General features: G+C 42.6%; 1 protein-coding gene across 1 annotated transcript in view; it reads left to right on the top strand.

Moving 5' to 3' along the window:
* Window positions 1–6687: 6687 nt before the first annotated feature.
* LOC117426383 (diacylglycerol kinase beta-like) overlaps window positions 6688–16491 on the top strand; it is a 60526-nt gene continuing 50722 nt past the window's right edge. Inside the window, exon 1 of the mRNA XM_059033923.1 lies at window positions 6688–6895. The gene's annotated coding sequence lies outside the window, so the exon portion shown is untranslated. The remainder of the gene's footprint in view (window positions 6896–16491) is intronic.

The raw sequence follows: 16491 nt of genomic DNA, 5'->3' as shown, positions 1-16491 counted from the left end.
GTGTTTTTAGGGTCCTGATGGTCTCAAGGATCAAGATGGAATTTGCTTATTTTAAAATGGTGCATGACCTGGACAGCTTTGAGAGACGTTGGTGCATTGGGGAGGGGGTCTGTGCTGTGAGTGAGGAGGTGCAGCTTGCTCTGCTCATATGAGAAATACTCTCTGAAAGACTGAGATCCCATTGAACTGAAACTTTTGAAAGTGGACTGAGACGTTGGATCTGCTAAGTTATTTTGCACCAGTGCAATTTTTTTTTAAAGTGGTTTTATACATTTTATATTGTATTCTAATTTATAGACTAGAGGGATTTAAAAGTCAAAGTCTCTCTCTCTCTCTCTCTCTCTCTCTCTCTCTCTCTCTCTCTCTCTCTCTCTCTCTCTCTCCTCTCCCTCTCTCTCCCTGCTGCTCTATTTTTATCCCACAGGTCACAGATAGGGTTCCACAGCTGAGAGGAATTACGCTAATCCCAGGCAAGAATGCAAAAATAAACTTTGCAGAAGGATTTGGTCACCTTTTAAGGCTGTGCTGAGGAGAGCATTGAGTTTTCCCATATTTAACTGCGGGGATAAGGAACAACAGCAAGTGAAATATCCACGACTGAGTACTTTACGGCCTCGGTACGGCAGTACGGCAGCAAAAATGGCAGCGCCCCGGATTAGAGGAAATGTACTTCCAATCAGCTTTTAAAACAATCAGTGCAGAAGTTAACTGCCATGGATTGCACTCAGTTTTATAGGTGAGGGATGGACAGCTTTTCTTGTTTGGCTTATTCTGAGTGATGTAAAGCATTATGGAGCAGCACTTGTGGTACTGTATATACACTGGCTTTGAATGACAAGTTAGTCCATGGCTTGAGGAGGCACCAGATTCTACCTTTCAGTTTTATAGATGACATCATAACAATATTCATTGAAATAGTGCTTTTCAGTGAGGGCTTCACAATCTAAAAAAGCAATGGCTAACAAATCTAAAAAGTCATTAATGATCAGTGCAACGAACAGTGTTGTGTGATGCACTGCCATTACGGAAATCTGTCCTGTCCCGTCACTGAGATAAGATGAGGTTAAAAGCTCTAAAGCCATGAATGCAGACGAGCCCGGGTCTTTTGCATTGTGGTTAAAACGTTTGCTTGCGGTGTGTGGGTCGTTGGTTTAAGCCCAACCTCCACCCTGTTACACTGACAGTGCAGAACTGATTTAGGCAGATTGTTTCATAGGAAGCTAAACAGTCTGCTTCCTTTAAACACATGTTAGGTACAAGTACACACCCTGCCCATCTCAGACAGGAGTTACAGAAGCAAAGAACCAGGCAGCAAAGGATGCTACAGGTCATCGTTAATACCCTGAAATCGGTTCCAGAGGAGACAGAGAGCCCATCCTTATGCTGCATTTCCCTCTTCAGCAATTCGTCTGCCAGCACTGCGTTCAGTAAGCCCGCTGTTACAGTAATGAGCTTCCTCCTGCTGCAAGTGCTGCCCATGCTGGGGTATTGAGTCAGCCTCACAGGACGGTATAATCTACCATACCACTCCGTTCACACAGAGAAACCTTGCTTACACACTAACCGCCTCCATCTGCAATACACAAGTCCCTTCAATTATTATTCATTTTTCAATTTATATGTATGCTCTCGTGTTCAATTTAGAAAAATCTAAAATCATTCCAATGGGGTTATATTCACAGATACCACCAGAGGTCAGCACAGCTCACAGACTTCTGAGCAGAATCACAGGCTCACACACATTTCACCAGCGGGGCCACTGGCACACAGTTCCTACTTGTGATATACAGTGTGTATATATATATATATATATATATATATATATATATATATATATATATATAGTAATGCAACGTTGAGGAGTTGAGGGCTCAGTAAAAGTAGTGCAGTATTTAGGTTTTTCAGTATTTAACCAATCAAACTGTACTAGAAAGTTGCTGTACAGTTCATGTACTAATTGGAAATTGAACTGTTTGTTTTTGTTATTCCTTCAACACATTCTCTGCTGGAGCACTTAGATTGGAACCAGGCCCTCAAACAATCTATGTTACCAGCTGACAGTTCCTGGCATTGATTGTGTACACTCTGCCACTGCCTCCCTCTCTGCCTCCTGCACTGCCTGCCTCACTGCCTCCCTCACTGCCTCCTGCACTGCCTCCCCTCACTGCCTCCTGCACAATCCTGCCTCACTGCCTCCTGCACTGCCTCCCTCACTGCCTCCTGCACTGCCTGCCTCACTGCCTCCCTCACTGCCTCCTGCACTGCCTCCCTCACTGCCTCCCTCACTGCTTCCCTCACTGCCTCCCTCACTGCCTGCCTCACTGCCTCCCTCACTGCCTCCCTCCTAATATAGGCTCCTGTGTGCATTACTTTTAAAGAGGTTTCTCCAGCACACAAAGGATTAGCTGGAGTGGTTGTTGTGACAGCAGTGTTAAAATAAGCATTGTCATGGAAACTACTCTTCTTCTCCCTAGCCATAGGCAACACCTGGAAAAATACTATACTCTCATCATCGTGGTTACAGAAAAGAGCCTTCTTTTAAAGACAGCACTGCTAGAGGATGTTGTTTAGCTACATCATACGAATGGTTTTCTAACTGTCTGTTCTTTGTTGATTATCTTTCCATTAAACTGTCTGTTTTCTCTCTCTCTCTATCTCTCTCTCTCACACACACACACACTTTCTCTTTCTTTCTCTCTCTGACACACACACTTTCTCTCTCTCTCTCTCTCTCTCTCTCTCTCTCTCTCTCTCTCTCTCTCTGATGGTTTCTGATTCATCCAAAGACCTTGTAGGAAGCATTATCTATGATGAAGCTGTGAAGCCGATGTCCAGAGGTGTTTTTAACCTGGACTTCTAGATTAGAGAACCAGGAGAGGTCAGAGCAGGGAAAACCCTGTGAAGGTCTCATCTGTAAAACAGTATCAACCAAAGCATTGCTTCACATATATAAACCAGTACATTATTCCACCCCTCATCCCAGCTGCAGTCTGCAAGCAGACTCATTAACTGACTCGATCAATAGTCATAGCAGCCCCCAATCTGCAGACCTGCAGCTTTCTGACACAGGTTACAGCACGAGGGACATAGTTTATTATGCTGTTTTGCTTTATACATGCATAGATTGAGAGACTATAAGCTATTGATTTAAATTTGAATGTTCTGCTCACTCTTAGTTTCCAGAACATTAGGTGACTATTATTGTCTTTGTTATCAGTGCATCAGTGCAGTGTGTGTGTCAGAGATATTTCATAGTACACAGAGCGACATGTGAAGAGAACGATACAGACCATGCAGATACACACTGCAGAGAACGGACTGGACTGGGATGTTTTAGTCACTCATCATCTCAGTGTAATCTGGTGTTGCTGCTTAGGCTTACACAACATTTCTTATCTCAGAATCTCATGTCCTTGCTTGGGCTCTGTCAAAGTGAAAAGTGTTTGATCTTCGTAAAGCACCACAGGACGTGTCAGAACATCAAAAGATGCACTTTACTTGTTTTTTTCCATGAGTTCTAAGCGCAACGAGGAGGGCATGTCAAATCTTCAACAACTTGTTACCTGGCATGTGGTCCGTCTGTACAGTGATAACTGAACACAATCTACACAGGCACTTGCAGACTGAGAGTATATGCACAGGTCCCGTTTCATCACCTGGAATGCTGCCCCAGACTATTTGCTCCAGATGAGCGGGGGGTGGGGGGGGGGGGGGGGGGGGGCGCATTACCTTTCCTCGAGAACATTTTGGACAATGATTACAACTACATTTCAAATCAATAAAAGAACAACGTTGGTTCATTTAAAAACCCATCTAAATATGACTGGAGTGTACATACAATCATATGTTGATAATGACAAACGTTTTTTACATCCTCCAAAGAGTGATCTTACATATAAGTTTTAATTTGCCGGTTGTACAATGACTGAGGCGGGTCTGCAGGTTTTAATGTCGATTTCCCAGTCCGTGGGTGGTCTGCATATCTAGGACGTTGCTGACCCCTCCCTCACTGTGTGTCTGTAAGAGAGCAGATCTAGGTGGACAGTAGACCTCGGGGGGCACGTGCATTCCTGAGTAATAATTCACAATCTTAACGGTTATCTTTTGAAATCTGACCCCAGATGGGTGCTGGTGGCTAAGTGACTCACTCAGGATTCCTTGTATTCCCTTCCTGTCAGATAAACCTGCAGCTCCTCCATCTCATAAGGCCCAGCATGTCTGCGTGGGAGGAATGCCTGCTTGCCTTCAGGGTCCTTTAAGGGGCATAGTCCCACAGAGTCCATCTGCTCCACACTTCCTCAATAAAGCAGGGACCCCAGAGAACTCCTCCAGCCACGTCACCAACTTAATTTAACATGAATCACTATGAATTCCAATGAACTGGAATTGAAATGAATACTGTTCCAGTTTATTATATAGAATTATATTTTACTTCATGTTTTTTTTTTGTTTTGTTTTTTTTCGCAGATTGAAATGCTTGCACATCCTTTCGATTCTGTATATTATAATTTAGGTACAATAAATAATATAATATTGGCACAAACAAGCTCCAATCATCTTATGCTGAAAGGAGATGCAACATAGCTAACTTGTTTATTATTTTTATTAGCATAGCTAACTTGTTTATTATTTTTATTAGCATAGCTAACTTGTTTATTATTTGGATAGATAGATAGACAGATAGATAGGCCTGGGTTCAGAGCCTCTTGGGAGATTTCTCACAATTTTATTACAAATTTACATAAGACATCAAAGTTCAACAGTGGAATAAAATGTCGACCATCACATTACAATATCCAAGACGCTGGCCTAATATTCAAGAAAAAAATGTCTTACAATTTCTTTAATTATTTATTTATTTTTGTTGTTGTAATTGCACCCTTTACTGAAAATGCTGGTACCGGTACATGAAGCAAAGACTTACTGTACCATAACAAAGACTATATGGTTCCATAATAAGAGATGAGATATAAACATTGAAGTTTGACTCCTGCATCACCACTGCACCAGCACTAACAGTGCACGACACACACCTCAGTGCATGCAAGGGTATTTAATGGCTTCACATAAAAACTCCACAGGATGAGATAACTGTGTTGCTAATGGTCTGTAGCCAGTGAGCTGTGCACTGCTCTGACAACAACATGGCTAATCGCTCTCCCAGCACAGGCTTCTGGGCAGAGAGAGCGAGAGGAGAGTGGGAGAGGGGTGGCAGCAGACCCAACTGCTCACTAAACATGGCTATTTATCTCTGCTATCTCTTGAAAAAGGGTCACTGAGCAGGTCGAGGCACATTCGTAGGGAAGCCTTCTCCCAGCAGCACTAAGGGGATGAAGGAGTGATCCGCACTGCGGGCGGCTCCATGCTAAGCAGGGTGTGAGACTCCAGAGCCGGGGGAGAGGGAATTCAGGCACTACAGAACAGCACATGAATTAACTCCTTACCCCTGGAATCTTACATTTCTGTAGCAGGATGCTGCACTGACAATGACAGCCCTGATCCAATTTGACTAATGCGGTTGAGGCTACCAAAACACCCAGCAGGAGCACAGAAGAAAGACAAGGTTAATTACTGTATATAGCAGGCCATGCACACCACGTTATTATATAAATTAATACATTAAGCTTTTACCCCCAGTCCAGATATTCCAGGCTAACCATCTCTCCATCAGCCCCTCCCCCCCTCCGCCTCCACCTCCAAACACGAAAACAGTGTGGACCCAGTGACATCATCCATTAGAGAAAAGGGGGAGGCTGAGAAGCAAATGCTGATTAATTAGAAGGACTGAGGGAAGGAGGTCTATTTAAAGAAACAGCTTGTTTAGAGAAAATCCCATCCTGTGTCTCCCTCTGCCTTAACCCTATACACACTGTGTGCTTGCGTTAAGCTTAACTCCCTGTGTGTGTGAAGTGTTTCCAGATACAGATGTGTGGTGAGCAACTACAGCCAGGATTAAACTAGGAAGAGGTTTCCCATTTCAAGAAGCCAGCTACTAGCAATCCTAGAACAGTCTTATCAATAAGTCAACAACCTGGAATCTCATTGCATTCCTCTTTACAGTGGACATCAAAGATGCCACTGAATCATTCAAACATGAGTAGGGCTGGTCTGGTCAATAGCATCCTGGGTTAACCAAATTCCCTGTAAGGTAAAGGGTCAGAGTTAGAGTTAGGGTTAGGGTTAGCGTTAGGGTCAGAGTTAGGGTTAGGGTTAGGGTTAGGGTTAGAGCCTGAATATACTATAAAATTTTGCAACGTGCCATGGGTTGAGATGCAATGGTAAAAGTCTAGTGTGACTCACCCTTACAGCTAAGATGAAGGGGTGTAACAAAAGTGACGTGACACAAGCCCAGATCTAAATCAATGTTGTTCACATCTGCCGTCTTTCACAGGCCCAGAGGTAGGTACCTGTGAGTCACTCCATATAAGCAGAGCTCTGAGGCGCTAGAACAGCAGCCTTCCTGTCACACGGCTGGGGCAGCAGGTGTTGCTCAGCAAGCCCTGAAGACAATGCCAGTGTGCTTGGAGGAAGTCTGTGCTCTACGTGGATACAAAGCAGCTTGTGGGAGTTGAGAATCTGCCATGTCAGGATGCAGTGGGGGTGGGTGTGAAAGGGGTGTAAAAGATTAATCTGGCTTCAGAAACAGATTTACAGCTTCATTGCTCTTGCCAGCACCTTTCAATACAGGTGTTATTTGTAGTTTTATTTGCACTTACTGTAAACTATACTTTATTTAAATATTAATCTTGCTTTGTAACACTGTACTGTCTTGTAACACCTCTAAGTTGCATTAAATAAGAAGAAGAAGAAGAAGAAGAAGAAGAAGAAGAAGAAGAAGAAGAAGAAGAAGAAGAAGAAGAAGAATTGGCTCAGGTTTTATGAAAAGGACCTGTAGGTATGTACAAACTAAATTTGACAGAGACATTTAATTTCAAACTCGTGCACTGTTCTGTAATTGTTCGAACAGTAAATTACCTCTGATTATGCAGGCAGGTTGGGAGAGCAAGGGAGCAGCTCGGAGGCAGCTGTCTTTGTCTCCCTGGAAAATGACATGGAAATGCAAGTAAACGGTGACCTTTACAAAGAGAGATAATGACTGCAGCTCCCTCTCCAGGTACACACAATGAGACCAGCAGAATGAAGCCGATGATAAATATAGAACAGCATTGTTAGTGTTATTGAATCTGGAAAGGGCTGGGACAATGCACAGCCGCTGCTGAAAGAGCAAAATACTGTGTGGTCTAGTGATTAGAGCTGAGGGACTGGGAGGCAGTGTGGTCTTGTGGTTAGAGCTGAGTGACTGGGAGGCAGTCTGGTATAGTGGCTGGAGCTGTGGGACTCGAAGGGAGGCAGTCTGGTCTAGTGGTTAGAGCCGAGAGACTGTGAGGGAGGCAGTGTAATCTGGTGGTTAGAGCTGAAGGCAGGAGGGTTTACCTGGTTAACAGATTAATTTACAGACCCGTGCAGCCATTGAATATAATTTAAATTTGAGGGTTTTTTTTGTTCATCTGAAATGTTCTTGTTCAAATGGATCTGATTAATAAACTGTGTCTAGGAGTCAAATGATGGCAATGCAACACTGATGTATCACTTCACCAGGACTACGATGCTAGTGAAGAGGGCACTCGATCTGCTGTTAATAAGCAATGTTGTGTTTTAGAGTGACAGAACAGAGTTTAGACTAATAGGCATTTTTAAACAGTTATACCAGAAAACATCCAGCCAAGGTTAATATATCAAGATCTTCATATTGCCAGTACACAGGGCTCATTATTAAAAGCTCATTCTTTTTTTATTGACCCTCTTATTAGCATCTCTAATCACAATGAAAATACAGTGAAAAGTGCTCTGTGATAGTGCAGGGCTTTAGGTCGGTTTTATAAGATGTAGAAAATGTAGCACCCCATTGTTAGCTCTCACTTGAAATATAGCAAACATTTCAAACAGACCTGGACGCTTTGTCTAGGGTTTAAATTATACCGCAGTACAGGATGTAGAAACAGTGTGCTTGTGCTATTTGTGTTTTAACTGCTTCAATGGAGAGTTCATTTGCAGGAGCCTGTGGACTGTGGGTTGCATTGGTCTGTTAATGGAAATGCAATAGCTTTATGCCTGCAGTCTGCAAATAGTTACAGACTTTAAGAAATACTTTACTCACAACAGAGAAGAGAGCTCACTTTTCAGCTATTTTTGAGATGCGGATAAAAATGATCTGTCCATTAGCTGTCTCTTTTTGCTGAGGTGTTACGTTATTGGCTTGTATCTTTTTTTTATTGTTTTTCTCCAAACACATAATTTATATCCGATAGAGGTAGTTTCAGGGCCGTCAGAGACACCATGATAATGCTGGACAGGCCCATGACTCGGCAGATGGTTAGAAATGTCAAGTAAAAGCAGCAGCCAAAAATAGGGTCAAAAATAGCAATTGTGTTTGGTGCGTGTAATTAAATGTAATACAGTCTCCTCTCCTCTGGGACTCAGCTCTAATAAAGAGTCTGAAGAGTGTTTCTCAGAGCTCTGCTCTAATAAAAAGTCTGAAGAGTGTTTCTCACAGCTCTGCTCTAATCCCTGTCTCCTCTGGATCTCAGCTCTAATAAAGAGTCTGAAGAGTGTTTCTCACAGCTCTGCTCTAATAAAGAGTCTGAAGAGTGTTTCTCAGAGCTCTGCTCTAATCCCTGTCTCCTCTCCTCTGGATCTCAGCTCTAATAAAGAGTCTGAAGAGTGTTTCTCACAGCTCTGCTCTAATAAAGAGTCTGAAGAGTGTTTCTCACAGCTCTGCTCTAATCCCTGTCTCCTCTCCTCTGGATCTCAGCTCTAATAAAGAGTCTGAAGAGTGTTTCTCACAGCTCTGCTCTAATAAAGAGTCTGAAGAGTGTTTCTCAGAGCTCTGCTCTAATCCCTGTCTCCTCTCCTCTGGATCTCAGCTCTAATAAAGAGTCTGAAGAGTGTTTCTCACAGCTCTGCTCTAATAAAGAGTCTGAAGAGTGTTTCTCACAGCTCTGCTCTAATCCCTGTCTCCTCTCCTCTGGATCTCAGCTCTAATAAAGAGTCTGAAGAGTGTTTCTCACAGCTCTGCTCTAATAAAGAGTCTGAAGAGTGTTTCTCACAGCTCTGCTCTAATCCCTGTCTCCTCTGGGTCTCAGCTCTAATAAAGGACAGCTCTTCAGAGGACGTGGAGCACAGGTGCTTTGAATGTAATTATATAAGACACCTGTAGGGTAGGGAGAGAGAAAATCAAATTGTTACCTTTTAAAATGTTTGCAATCATCTTGGTGCTTGGTTTTCCTTTGCTTTTTCTTTTTCCTGGACTGGAGAAGTCGTGTGATACTGGCATTATGTTTTAACTGTGTTGACTCCATCTGCTAAATACATTACTTTGACTTACAACACAAAGTATTATTATTATTATTATTATTATTATTATTATTATTATTGGTAGTAGTAGTGGTGGTAATAGTAGTAGTAGTAGTAATAGTTTTAATAAGCAGTTAGGGGTTGTATGTATTGCATATGTTTCCCACAGAGGATACAACGTGATTTTTTGTAATTATTTATTTTTTTGTCTATATATTGATTATTATATATCCCTTCAGCTGTAGTCTCTCAACTGCTCTGCACCCATCACCCGTTAACACTCACACTCTCTCACACATTCACACTCACACTCACACTCTCTCACACATTCACACTCACACTCACACTCTCTCACACATTCACACTCACACTCACACTCTCTCACACACTCACACTCTCACACACTCACACTCACACTTATACTCACACTCACACTCACACTCACACTCACACTCTCACACACTCACACTCACACTTATACTCACACTCACACTCACACTCACACTCTCTCACACACTCACACTCACACTCTCTCACACACTCACACTCACACTCACACTCACACACACTCTCTCACACACTCACACTCACACTCTCTCACACACTCACACTCACACTCTCTCACACACTCACACTCACACTCTCTCACACACTCACACTCACACACTCACACTCACACTCACACTCTCTCACACACTCACACTCTCTCACACACTCACACTCACACTCACACTCTCTCACACACTCTCACTCACACTCTCTCACACACTCACACTCACACTCACACTCTCTCACACACTCTCACTCACACTCTCTCACACACTCACACTCTCTCACACACTCACACTCTCTCACACACTCACACTCACACTCACACTCTCTCACACACTCTCACTCACACTCTCTCACAAACTCACACTCACACTCTCTCACACACTCACACTCACACTCACACTCACACTCATACTCTCTCACACACTCACACTCTCACTCACACTCACACTCTCTCACACACTCACACTCACACTGTCTTTCACACTCACACTCACACTCTCACTCACACTCACACTCACACTCTCTCACACACTCACACTCTCTCTCACTCACACTCTCTCACACACTCACACTGTCTTTCACACTCGCACTCTCACTCACACTCACACTCACACTCTCACTCACACTCACACTCTCTCACACACTCACACTCACACTGTCTTTCACACTCACACTCACACTCTCACTCACACTCACACTCACACTCTCTCACACACTTACACTCACACTCTCTCTCACTCACACTTTTTCACACACTCACACTGTCTTTCACACTCACACTCACACTCACACTCTCACATACACACAGATCATATCAGATCATAAAGAGGGCCTGTTGCCATAGCAATATCTATAAATAGCCTTTTCTTCCAATGGTAGGAAAGGTGGGAAATAAGTAGCTGTTTGGAGAAAGGTGGCAGAGCTGCTAATGCCTGTGAGCCCTTATTATTACAGAGCCAAGTCAGGGAGAGGCAGGGTGCATAGCAACAGAAAGCAAGGTGCACAGGGTTTCAGAAGTTCATTCAGAGTACATGTGAAAGGTCGGAGACTCTGCAAGCAAATATCTTACCTGCATATCTTACTCTTTCACCTGCGAAATTTAAAGTCTCCCCTACCCCTTCTTAATTCTAGTCTACATAGATCAAGTTCCCTTCTTTGTAATCATTATTTCACCAGCACCAAATCCCTCTCCCTCCTCCTCCTCCATGCCTCCTTCCAGAATAACAGCGCTCCTCACTTTGGGTTTAGCTGTTAAGGTACGTCTTACAGATGAACTCATCATTCGTATCAGTATATCCCCTGTCTACCTCGTGAGTGCTTCAGCCTGGCAGCTGTGTTTGCGTCAGGATGTGTCTGTAAGCTCGTCAGGAACTTGTTTTCAAGGAAACTTCATTCTTTAAAAGCCTGGAAAATCTATTAGGGGCTCTGTGAGCCAGGATGGTTTCAGGCACACACAGCAGAGATGAAGCAGGAGAGCGCTGGACAGGATCCCTGGAGCTGAGTGTTTATTCGGCTCAGAGAAACCCATTGAAGACACTGCTGTCAGCATCAGCTCAGCCTGCTCAAAGAGAGTATACAGCTCCAAGGAGATTTACAAGTGGAAATGTTAAACAACTTCCCCAATCAGCTCTTTATTTCAATGGTTTTATTACAGATTTGCTCTCCAGTGGGGATTTGGGGAGAGAAAGTCAAATAAAATAATGAACTCTAGAAATTAAAATGTTAGGTAGTGGGGAAAATAATGTGTAATTAAACTGCAGTGAATGCGTACTGTTTGGGGAGATTTAAGAGGAGTTCTGCTACACTTTTGATTATGCAAACTCCAGTGCAGAGCTATCACTATAACCTGATACATTAAAATAAGTTCCACAATACAACCTGATTGAATAACCTCTAGATATCATTCAGGTATTATACAAACCTCTACCGTAAATAATTGATCTAAAATAGGAATAAATCAATTCTGAAAGTGACTTTACAGTGCATATTTCTTCCCCATCTATCAAAGTAGTTTGTATTGATTTATGACCTCTGTTGGATTGATGTCCACTATCTGGGAATTCCCAGATACACGTGTCTGCTGTTCATGAACAATGCTTTGGCTACTGGGAGGGGTAGCACCAAATGACCAGGTGGAGCATAGAAGGACTTCACTACAAATCTCCCTGCTTAACATTCAAGAGCTCAGTCCTTTTCAGAGCCTATATCCATTAGTACTGTATACAAATGAACACTACACAGTGGGACCGCATGGTATCAACCACAGCTAACAACATTGTTGTAACACATCATTCAGCTCAAATCAGTCCCGACAGTGGCATACAATCAGCAGGTATTTGAGGATCACGATTTGGCTTCGGCTTTGTGCACACCAAGACAGCAGCTCAGTCTGAGGTTCTACATTATGAATCCCTGTTATTGAAATTTGTGCCAGGCAAGAATAAAGTTTCATCCGTTCTGAACTCTCTTTGTGACAGTTTCATTGATCTTTTCATGGTTACTTACAGCGGGCTAAAATCCAAATTACAACACTGCCTTGCAGAGCCTGTTCATTGCCTGTAGTGCTGTTTTATTGTGTACACAGTGCCTCGTTATTCCTGTGGTGGTGTTTTATTGTGTACACTGTGCCACGTTATTCTTGTGGTGGTGTTTTATTGTGTACACTGTGCCACGTTATTCCTGTGGTGGTGTTTTATTGTGTACACTGTGCCACGTTATTCCTGTGGTGGTGTTTTATTGTGTACACTGTGCCACGTTATTCCTGTAATGCTGTTTTATTGTGTACACTGTGCCACGTTATTCCTGTGGTGGTGTTTTATTGTGTACACAGTGCCACGTTATTCCTGTGGTGGTGTTTTATTGTGTACACAGTGCCTCGTTATTCCTGTAATGCTGTTTTATTGTGTACCATAGAACTAGGTGTTACTATCAGTTTGTTATTTAATCTCGAATGCACTGACGTATCATGTATTAATGCTATACAGTACATTTGTCGAATAGTTCAAGCAATTTAACCTTGTGCACAACACCTCAGTAAGCCTGGGGTGCAACACAGGGTAGTGGTGCTGCATTGTTTTGCAGTGTGGTGCAAACACCGAAAACTGAAAATAGACCCTATGTGTTCTCTCTCTCTCTCAAAGCTCCATGTTAAACACAGAAGCACAGGATCTTTATAGACCTGCTCAACATGCACAGGCTACACTACATTTAAAATAGCCCCCTAGTGTGTGTGTGTGTGTGTGTGTGTGTGCATGCGTGCGTGTGTGTGTGTGTGTGTAAGATGTTTGCAGACATGGAATGTTGCTAAAGTATGGGCTTTTTAATTAATTCATGTATATATCTATGTATGTGTATATGTATGTATGGATGTATGGATGTATGTATGAAGTTTCATCTTAAAGGCATATCCTGGTGTGAAAATAATGAAGACATCATTACAATCCTCTGTCCCTTCAGTGCGGGGTTGTGGTGTACAGCACATACTGGTCCCGGCATGCCCTTTCAGTCTCATTGAGATGCTCTTCATTCTCCTCCCGCTCGTCCAGCCCTCAGTAGGCTCCTGTGCTCGACAGAGCCGTGAAGAATCTCCCGTTGGCTCGCCATGCGTCAAAGTAATTAAGACTTCCTGTTAATCTGCTTGTGCTTCAGCAGCAAGGTCAATGAGACCCCCAGGTGTGTGATGGGAATGACATTAACCCCTTAACCTCCAGAGTCCTCTATTTCAGACAGCCCCAGTGTCCCTGCTCACCCTGTTTCTGACACCCTGGGTACACTGGCCTCTTTATAACCCCTGTTGCATAAGCATACCAGATGCTAAGTTCTGGACAGACAATAACATTCTCAATGGCGGGAGGCAAAGGGGTTGATATTGTAAAGGGTGCTAAACAGCCAAGCATCCGTTATTTATTTAGCAACTACCTTTCATTTTTTTTTAAAACGATTATCAAAGTCATCCTCTCAAAGAATAACTAAATATGCTCTTATCTATTAGAATGATTTTGTTAAAAAAACATGAATACAACATTAAAGCTAATAATACACAAATTAAGACTAATTGAAATGTCTACGTTTTTTTTTATTTGCTTGTTTTGACTTTATTTATTTTTTTCCTTCTGGAGCAAATGATTTATAGTAAAGAGCTGAGAGAATCAAGCACATCGAGTGCTCCAAAAATAGTGATACATGCAGAGATATGTCACAATGTTTCCTTTCATTACTCACTCTAAAAATAAACACTTACCACAATTCAGTAGCCTCTCTCTCTCTCTCTCTCTCTCTCTCTCTCTCTCTCTCTCTCTCTCTCTCTCTCTCTCTCTCTCTCACTATCACTCTCTTCTCCCCTCATTTGTTTGACAGACAGGGTCTTCCCAGCACTTGCTCACTCTGCTTAGTTTCCTGATCTTGTTAAGGCCCTAACAGGCCAGGAAAGTAGCTGTCTCATTTCATGCCTGTGCTTCTCTGATGTGCCAAAAGAAAGAAACAGCCGCTTCTCACCCTGCTGGTGCTGCTGGTGTCATGGCAGTGAACTCGGCACTGCCAGGGTTGGCAGAATGAGATCACCTTTGGAATGTGACTTGGAAAGAAGCTTGGAAGCAGAATCAAGTCTGGTCTGTAATTCTAGGAGTGTGCTCTTAGACACTAAGCAGGGTCCAGATAACTTTTATCCTTGGTGTCGTAGTCAATTCAATTCAATTCAATGGTGCTTTATTGGCATGACTTACAATAGCAGGTGTTGCCAAAGCAATTATACAATACATAACATGTATATATACAATGCATTATATATATATATATATATATATATATATATATATATATATATATATATATATATATATATAAACAAGCTGATTTTTAAAGTACAGTAAAAAAAAGTGATAAAATTGATGGGAAAATAGTACTGTTAATGATAAAATAAATAAATAAATAAATAATCAAGGAAAATAATTAAAATTATAGATAGATAGATAGATAGATAGATAATACAGTGGCTACAAGTAATCCATTTCCTCTCCTCCCAAGTTGTGCTCCTCATGCAGAGTGTCACTGCATGCCCCTTTGGTTGTGGCAGGCGGCTACGTATTGGGCAGCCAGGGGGGCTGTGTGTCCCTCCCCCAGGAGTACAGACAGTTTTTCTGGGTCTGCCATGTTTGGAAAGTGGATGGGCATTTACTATTTTATTAAAGAACACTTCCCTTGTTTGGGAGTATTTCTCACAGTGTAGGAGAAAGTGCAACTCTGTCTCGACCTCTCCTGTCTGAGCCTGTACTTGGTCAGGATCTGTCTCTGCTTTGTATCTCTGACAGTGGAGAGATACTCTGCTAGGGTATAGTTTCAGATAGGAGTTTTTGGTTTGTTTTATAATTTGGTTTACTCTGCTTGGGGGCTGGTAAGCAGTGTTGACCTGAAGCTGGTTTGTGTTAGCATTAGTGGGGGTCAGTGCAGTGAGCTTCAAGGCCAGCAGACTTAGGGGACTCTTTTCAGGGCTGAGCTCTTGGGTTTGGAGGGCCTTATATTGGAGTGAGTCTGACTCACTTTTCTTTAGATGCATCCAAAATTTGAGTGCTCTTTTCTTAATATTTATAAGTGTCGGGTAGCGGCCTAATTCTGCCCTGCATGCGTGATTTGGTGTTTTTCTTTGCACCTGTAGTATGTTTTTGTAGAGTTCAGCATGCAGGGTTTCGATTGGGTGTTTGTCCCATTTAGTGTAATTCTGCTGACTGAGTGGATCCCATACCCAGCTAACATCTCAAACCCTGGAAGCGTTCTCTCTTAAGGGTAGATGGAAGTGTTAGAAACCTGTTAACAGGTCCAATTACATGCCGCTTTGCAATTTTCCAGATACTTCACGATAAAACTGACACAAATTGAAAACCGTGACATCGAAATACTGTACTACTATTATGGCTTCCAGTAGGCTTTTGCAATATCAATTTGTAGGTTTTTTTTTTATTTTTTTTTTATTACATGATATTAAATAAAAGATCTAAATTATGTTCATATATTTATTTATTTTATTTTTTTAAAATCATGTCTCAGTCCCATAGTGTGCTGTACCAGAAGGGTGGCAGGTGACAGCTGTGATGAACAGCATCGCATGTATGCAATTAAAATGACGTTGTTTGGCATATTAGAGGTATCTTTTAAAACATTCTTGCTGGAAGTGTCTGTGTGGAATCGCAAGTGCTGCTATCGTGAGTCTCATCACAAAAACAAAGCGATGCTTACACTATGAGAATAAACGTCTCTCTCTCTCTCTCTCTCTCAAACGCACACACACACACACACACCCTGATCCGGGGTGTGAAAGGCCAGGAGCCAATCAGACTGCTTCCTCGGGATCAGGCAGCACAGGAGACACCCCCGGGGCCTCACCTCTGAACTTTGGCATTTCAAACCTCTTCTCAGAACAGTCAGCCAAAGACCCTGGCAGGCAGGCCTCATCAGAGGGCATTGTAGCACCCAGCCACCCACACACAATCAAACTCACCACCCCTTCCCTTCTTCAGCAATCCACAACTGTCACAAAGTATAACACTGTAGCTGCCAAAAACCTTTGTATTTTATTGGTTGTTTATGGGT

This window comes from Acipenser ruthenus, chromosome 11, assembly GCF_902713425.1.
Source record: "Acipenser ruthenus chromosome 11, fAciRut3.2 maternal haplotype, whole genome shotgun sequence".
Classification (NCBI taxonomy): Eukaryota; Metazoa; Chordata; class Actinopteri; order Acipenseriformes; family Acipenseridae; genus Acipenser; species Acipenser ruthenus.
The sequence above is the reverse complement of the archived record's forward strand: the minus strand, read 5'-3'. Positions and strand labels throughout refer to the sequence as shown.